This window comes from Lotus japonicus, chromosome 1, assembly GCF_012489685.1.
Source record: "Lotus japonicus ecotype B-129 chromosome 1, LjGifu_v1.2".
Lineage (NCBI taxonomy): Eukaryota > Viridiplantae > Streptophyta > Magnoliopsida > Fabales > Fabaceae > Lotus > Lotus japonicus.
Window position 1 is genome coordinate 60,519,416 of NC_080041.1, and position 8,841 is coordinate 60,528,256.

Genomic DNA, 8,841 nt, shown 5'->3' on the forward strand with positions numbered 1-8,841 from the left:
TGCTTGTTCTGTTGCTGCATATTTGCTGCATAATTGGGGGGTGTTGTTTGTTTTGTGTTTTCTTTGTATTAAGGGTATTTTTGTACAAATATTTCTTTTTTATACTATCCATCATTATTCACTACTCCACCAAACATATGATTGTATTAAGTTAAACAATACAACAAGTTATACAATGTCTCACCAAACGCTGTATAGTATTAAATTTTATCAGGCCTTATACTATCAGGCCTTATACAATCAAGTCTAATACTATCAGGTCTTATACTATACAGCGTACCAAATGAGCCATAAAAAAATCTCTTATTCTATTTTGTAGTATTATTCTTTTTTATACATATCGGAAAATAAGTTTTTAGTATTATTCTAGAAATGCTTTTTTACAAATATTCAACTATTTATGTGGTTATTAAAACACTTTTAACTGATTTTTTGAAAATGATTTTTAATATAATAAATTAATATATAAAAATAATTTAAATAAATGAAAATTTCAAAACCTGTGCATTGCACGAGCTACTTACTAGTTTATTTAGGATTCATGAGTGAATATGACATAGTAGAGTGATGAGGATTAACTCTGAGAGCCACGAACAAACAGATCAAGCTCTCCTTTTTTTAGACCAAATTTAGTTTCTTTTAATAATGTTTATGAATTCCCTCCTACGTGCTTTAAGAAATGTAATGTTAAGACTTTGTATTTATAGAAGGACCCCTAAGTAATTGTGGGTCTGACTTGCCTAACTTCGGGTCTGGCTTGCTAAATAAGATGTGATGATGCATCCATGAAAAACAAACATAATGAGTAGCAACAGGGAGAAAGTGAAGACGATAAAACATGGGTACATTTACCTAATGTTAGGTTGGGAGAGGAGAATAAAGAGAAAGAAAATGAATATAAAGAAGATAAAGAGAAGAGAAAAGAAGATGAAAATAGAGTGATTTTATAATTGTTTGGTTGAAGAGAAAATGTAGGGAAAGAAAACTTAAAAATTAATAAATAAGAAGAAATTGAATACTCAAATTACTCATTAACAGAGCATGATTATCTCAAGGAAATGACTGGACTAGACTTAAGGAGAGTTCAAGGTCTCTCGAATACCCTGAGTTTGGTTCCCTTTCTTTCTTAGTTAATCCAGTAATCAACTTTTCTGAATTTCTCTTTGTTTTCTTCAGTTTTTCCTCTGTTACTGCTTTGAGTCTATCAAATTGAAGTTCTCATGTTCCATCTAGTCATCAATTAGCGGATTTGCTCACAAAGCCACTTTCTAGTAATCTATTAATTAAGTTCTGTTGCTTATTTGTTGTAACAAATAGCAAGATTCTTGGATAGTTTTTATAGGATATAGTTTCATGATAGGCTTAAATACTATGGAGGTCCCTGAAATTGTCTGCAGTACGAAAATAAGTCCCTAAATTTTTTTTTTCCGATTCCGAATCCCTGAAAAAAAAATTTTAATCATAATAAGTCCCTACTCGTGTTTCCAGCCTATGTGACACAATTTTTGTTGAGTCATTTATTCCACGTGGCTTTTCTTTTTTTTTTAAATACACATGGATTAAAAAAATAAAATTAAACATTTTGATTTAAAATTAAAATCTTTTTAGGGATTTAGGGTTAATTAGGTTTAGGGATTTATGGTTAATTAGGTTAATAAGATTTTAATTTCAAACATTTAAATTTGAAATTAAAATCTTTTTAGGGATTTAGGGTTAATTAGATTTAGGGTTAATTAGGTCAATAAGATTTTAATTTTAAATTTAAGTGTTTAATTTTATTTTTTTAATCCATGTGTATTTAAAAAAAAAAACCACCTGGAATAAATGACTCAACAAAAATTGAGCCACATAGGCTGGAAAAACGAGTAGGGACTTATTCTGATTAAAACAAAATTCAGGGATTCAGAATCGGAAAAAAAAAACATTCAGGGACTTATTTTCGTACGGTAGAAAATTTCAAGGACCTCCAGAGTATTTAAACCTTCCTGATATTTGAATTTGAATGTGCAACAAACTCTGATATGTTGTTGCTATCATGCGTGTATATATTTGTGCACATTTGCGCTTCTGTGCATTAATGAAAAATACCAATTATCTTTAGCTTTTTATTCATCATCATTGAAGGTTAGTTTTCTGAGTTTGTGCCAAAGTGCCAATAATCCTAGAATTAACAAGCACAGAACAATAGTTCATGTAGTTAGCTGTGAAATTGCCGCCAATTTCAAGGCTTCCAACAACTTTAGCTCCATATAATAGTTTTTTTCAGTTTCTGAATCAAAAGACTCAGTGATGGAATGGTTTAGGAACAGGATTTTGTAACTTGTTTTGATAATTGTAGTCTGACAAAGGAAAACTAGAACTGAATTATGTAGGATAGCTGGAAGAAATGATGTAACCATTGTGTTTCTTTATGATGGTATCACTGAAGGAACCTAGCCGTTTGTACTGCTGGGTGATTCCTTGAAATTTGGTTTTCAGTTTCACTTTTCCCCAAGCTTTATCTATTTAAGAATCATGTCTTTTCCATTATCCTTTGTTAATTGCCTTCACATGTATTTTGGCCACTGGTGAGAACTAAGTGATACGTGTTAGGGACTAGAGAACCAAGCCTAAAGAATGGCTTAGTGTTGCCTGGTGGTTTGAGGGTGTATGATCAACTTCCTTCCTTCTATTATCTTGCTTTTATGTTTGATTCTTTATGTTCTGTAAGGGGCTAGTCTCCACTGTTTGGCAACGATTTGAATAAAAAAAAGAGAACCAAACCTAATTTGAGTCTTCATAATATATTTTAAGTGAAAAAACAATTCATTTGCTAAAAAAAATCAATTTTATTGATTTCTGTCATATGTGAATAAGCTAGTTTTCTAGTTCTGGAAAAACATTATTCAACTAGGTCTGTTTTGTGGAAATTTTTTGCATTTTCAACATACTGGCTTAAGTACTAGTATTTTTTACCCGTGCGTTGCACGGGGGCATTCATTTTTATTTTGTATTGTGTTCTCTTATGGTTTTTTTTATGATTTATTCGTATGGAAAGGAGAAAAAATTATATTATTTGTGATAATTATGTTTTTTTGTCGAAGTGTTAATTTATGTTTTTAATTGTGTTTTTTTTTCGTACGTTTTTTTTATGAGTGTATTTTTTATTTATTTGTGTTGTTTATCCTTGTTTATCTTTTTTTTGTTACAACGAAAAATTATTGATGCTTTGAATTTATTCTTTTGATATAACAATTTTATTGTACTTTACAAATAGAAGTAGTGTTTTTTTGTACGATCTTATTTAATATTAAATAATAATAAACTCATTTAAAATAATTTTGAGGTTAGCAGTAGAAAGCAAGTATAGAATAACATTAATGGTTGAAGTTCAAGGGGAGATTTTTTTTGCATCACATGTTTATGATTTTTATTTTAGTATTTATTATGTATATCTTTTTTTAGTGATATCTTCTATAACTCATATGAATTAAACAATAATAAATTCATTTAAAATAATTTTAAGGTTAATAATAGAAAACTATAGACTAATTAATATTAATGGATGAAGTTTAAAGGGAAATGGATAGTGGAGGTTTTTTTATTGAATGGTCTTTAACTTTTAAAGTTTATTGTTAATATTAATTATTACTTGATAATGATTCAACAAATTTAAAGTAATAATGTATGTCATGGAATTCACTAAGTTTTAATGTAATTTTTTTCCTGTGAAAGACTCATATGAATTCAATAATATATGTATTTAAATACAAAATTTGTTCTTTGTTAATATTAGGTTTTGCTATTCATTATCATAAAATTAAGTATTAGTAAAAATTATAATTATATTAACGTTTACATATAAACTTGAAAGTAATAAATATGTAAAAAGTAAATAATTCATAGTTTTTTATTTGGTTACAAATAACTCATAGTTTGTTCATACTAAACCTAATATAAAGTATGATGAAATTAAGTTAAACCCGCCTAGATAAAATTTTCACAATCTAAGTAAATTTGGACTTTCTCATTTTCTCAAGAAAAAATAAGAGAAGTTGTAATCTACGAATACTTATTTGTGAACATGTAGATCTGAAAGTTAGATCAGAAGAAAGCTTTGTATATATGCAATATGCATCTTGGAGAAATTGAGTATTAGTGGCTATTGAGGAGAACGATGCAATGTAAAGTAAAGTAATGAAGAATGGGAAAAAAAGGAAGAAACAACATAGTATTAGGGCCATTCATTTAAGGAAGCAATGTTAGAGGTTAAGCCCATATGGATTATTGTTATTTAGAAGATGAAATTAGTTTTCATGTGGTATTATATGTCCTTTATTTTATAAAATAAATTAGCACGATAAACTTTGGTTTCTTCAGAGATGATCGATTAAATTTTTTTTCAAAAATGAAATAAGATATATAACAAAAGAGTAGAATGCTGAGAACAACCTTCTAAGATAGGGAAAACAAAACTAAAAGATAACACAAGAAGAATAAAACTAAAAGAAAACAAAGGCAACTAGAAATAATAAGAAAGAAATAAAAAGAAACAGAAGAAGGGGCTTGAAAATAACTTGCAGCAACAAAGGAAACAACAACGTCAAGGAGCACCAACAAACTAAGCAATACCAATAAACACGGCCAGCACCTCCATATTTCTTTGAAAATATTCCTTGCTCAACAGTATAGAGATAACAACTTTGGAGGTGCAGACAACTCTTCTTCCTTCCCTTAAAAAACTATACCATGTGGTACCATCTTCACGATATATCAATTATGGGCTTTTGGCAGATGAGGAAACATTGACAGCTCTTCTAACTGCAAGCTGTATCAGCAGTTTAACATGACAGCAAAGCCCAGATAGGAGAATGTCTATTGCAGCCAGACTTGGCCAGATAGTCAGCAAGAGAGTTTGACTCTCTGAAAATATAATTGATCCCTAAGCAGTCCACTTCGAGGCACAACAAGTCAATAAGATTGAGATCTTGGACCAGTTTCCAGGGCCTATTTACCTTATTATTAACCCATCCAACTGCAAGGGCAGAGTCGCTCTCTATTAAAATATGTTTTAATTCAAACTGGCAGCAGAAGATCAGCGCATGAAGAATAGCCTTAACTTCAGCTTCAAAAGCCCATAAATTACCAGTTGATTTGGAAAAAAAGCCCAGAGTTTGTCTTCTTGACTTTTTAACAATACCCCCAATTCCACTGCTACCTGGATTTCCATGAGAAGAGCCGTCCACGTTGAATTTTAAAACTCCCTCAGGAGGAGGATGCCAAATGTTGGACCAGATATTTGTTTTGGTACAGTGGATTCTCACCTCAGAGAAGTTTAACAAGAAATCAGTCCCATTGTAAGGACACTCATTCCACCAGGCTTTAGTCCACCACGCAATCCTTGATATATGTAAATCCCAGACCGTCTCCGCATTGAAATCTTTATCCTGAAAAACCAACTCGTTTCTAGCAAGCCAAATTGACCAGCATATGGCATAAGGGATTAATTCCCAGAGCAAAGGATCAGTTCTAAATATCAGAGTAGTCCACTCTTCCAATAAAGCGTGCACGGATTCAAGGCAACACCAGGATACACCTTCCCTGCTGAAGATACCATCCCAGAGCACGCGGGATCTGGTGCAATTCAGCATCAGGTGAGCAACAGATTCAACCTCTCTTCCACACAGGTTGCACATACCTACATTTTCCAGCACCAAACCTCTGGCTAGTAAATTAGCCTTTACAGCAATCTTATTGATGACAACTTGCCAGAGAAAGAGCACCACTTTGGGGGGGAATTATTTTCCTAAGCCTGTTAGGAATTTTCCAAAAGGCCACCGGGTTGAGCAATTTAAATTCCATGAGCTCACAGATGGTCTTGACTGAGAATATCCCTCGCTGTTCTCCAAGCCAGAGCACTGTATCAGGGCCCTTGCTAGGGATATATGAGTTAATGGCTTGGAAAAATGACTCTCTTCATCTTTCTCCCAGCCAAAGCAAGCTCTTCTAAAATCAATCTGCCATGACGAGATTCTGCCTGTGCATCTTCCCATTTCACTAATCAAAGCATTTTTGTTAACTGACAAGGCGAACATCCTTGGGAAGGATAAATGTAATGGAAGGAGGTCCACCCAAGGATCGAGCCAGAAGCGAACCGAAGAACCTGGTCCAATGACACACCTCAACTGGTTACGGAATTCTTTTGCAATGAGGGTATCCTCTGAAAGAGTTTTTAGAATATCCTGAACCATGGTGTAGCAACTATTAAATCTGTCTACCACGAGATGGAAGACCAGTAAATTCTCATCCCACCCATATTTGTAGCAGATGACCCTCCGCCACAGAGATCCTTTCTCTTTGCCAAATCGCCAAGCCCATTTCAATAGTAAGGCTTTATTTCTCCAACCCAAAAATCCAAGTCCAAGGCCTCCATATTGAGTGTTTCTACAAATCTGCTCCCATGATACCCATGCAATACGCCTTTGTCCCTCACTGTTTCCCCAAAGAAATGATCGCATGATTTTCTCAAAGTCTCCCACGACACCAATTGGGGCTTTAAAGATTGTCATATGGTAAATGGGAACGACGGAAATAGCCGATTTCAGCAGCACCAGTCTCCCACTGATAGACAGAAATTTGGATCTCCAATTGGCCAGCTTACGCCTCATCTAAATAGTATATAAAAGAGAACCTAAAAGATGGCAAGTTTTGACACTTGGCATACATTGAAAGAGGTTTCAGCTTTTTTTGGAAGATTAAAAAAAATCAAAAAGAAAATATTATTACCACTTTTGGAAACTTGCAAGTGGCTTACTTGATAATTTCAATTTTATTTAAGAGTAAGCATGTAATAGCTCACCTAATTTATTTTAATTTTGATTTTTTTAAATTAAATTATATCTCATATTAATGACTAACCACAATTTGTCTTCCACTACCAAAATCTTGACGAATAATTTTTTATTTTTAAATTTTTTTAATCTCAAAAATGGCTAACATTAATTTTGATTTCAAACTTTCATCCCATTAACTTCATCTTCAACGTTTTGACTCATTTCAAATTTTATTTTTTTATTATTATTTATGACCCCACCACAACAATAGCCAATTAGATTAAACCTGTTTTTGGTGCTCTTTAAAATGTCTTTAATACATTGCAAAACTTTTTTTTTCTTTTTACGTGTGAAACTTTGAAAGCCTTTATATCTTCTATTTTCCAATTGTTTAAAAACTAATGCAAATTTCAACCACCCATTATGACCAATAAAAAAACGAAATATCAAGAGTTTAAGAATTTTTGGGTAAGCTGTCGTCCACAATTATCTTGGGAGTAATACATCATATTCATTATTTATCAATGTTCCCAATACTTCTTTAATTATTGGAAATCAATTTTCGGATACAATCATCTATTTCTCCTATAAATACCTCAACAACTTTACATCTCAAATCAAACGAATCCCTTTCTGAATCCTCTCTTCTTATTTCAGTTGTTTAGTTTTCCCTCTTACAATGGCTCGTGTTTATGATAAGATTGTCATCCTCAATCCAATCAGGGATAATTGGAATGTTCTTACCAGGGTTATTAGGCTATGGTGCATTTGTAGTGGAGAACAAGTAACCGGAATAGAGATGATATTGATGGATGATCAGGTATTTTTATTGATATTTTTTTTTTCATATTAATGATATTTGAACCAATATGAAATATGATCCATATATCTTCTTTTTTTCGTAATTTAGTTGTTTATCATATATGAACCAATATGTAGTATGACCAATATCCTCTCCTTGATTATTTCATTCTTGATAAGCCTTTAATTTGATTTTTACGGATTTCCTAATTTAAAATGTAAATCATTGAATTGTTTGTTGCTCTCGGATTTTATAAATTTTTAATTTAAAGAAATTGACATGTTATGTATCTTTCTGATTGCTATATTTTTTTTTTCTAAATCCTTAGGTTCAGAATTCAAGCTACCGTTCGTAAACATCTGGAGATTTTGTAAATTTGGAGGTTGGAAGAGATATCGTTGTTTACAGTCACAGTGGTGGTCTTACAAGACTTCATGAGACTCATCCCCATTTCATGCCTCATTAATAACCTTTGATGTTTCCCTACAACGAAGATGATTGGATAGAGAATATTCCATTGAGAGAGAACTTTGATCAAAATAGTCAACGTAAACGCTGAAAGCTATTATGTTGTTCTCCTTTATCTAATGATGATGTGGGGTGCTAAATAATGCAGAATCAGAACTTCAGGAACAAGTTTGTGAGCGTGTATGTATTGTATTTCATTAGTTTGCTCACTCATTCATTATCCAACATAGTTACTCTTTTAAATTTCTACAGCTCTTCACCATTGATGCACTCCAAAAGAAGATTGACATTATCTCTTTGTTCAATTTTATTCTTGCCCATTTTTTCACTAACAATAGCTCCTTATGGTTTTCGTTCAGGAACTATTAAGAATTTTAAGATGGTTCAGATGAAATTAGGAAGAATTAACCTGTTAAACCCATTCATTGTGGAGCATCTTGAAAACTTTGAACTTTTATATGGTGGTTTAATTCCAACTTCCTAACTTTCATTTCACAAAAGAAGTCTATGAGGAATATTCAAGTGCAAGGTAAGAATGCATCAACAAGCTTATTAGAATCTAAAAAGGAATGAGACATACTCTGTCAGTAACGTGACATAACTAAGCATTGTGATGTAGTGGTGGGTTTCTAACTTGATTATGGTGGGTTTCTTTCCTGATTATGATCATTAATTATTGGAATTAGCTTCTGATGAGAACATATTTGAACCCCTGTAGTTTTTAAATCTTTTACATTTTGAGCGATTGACTATGCTATA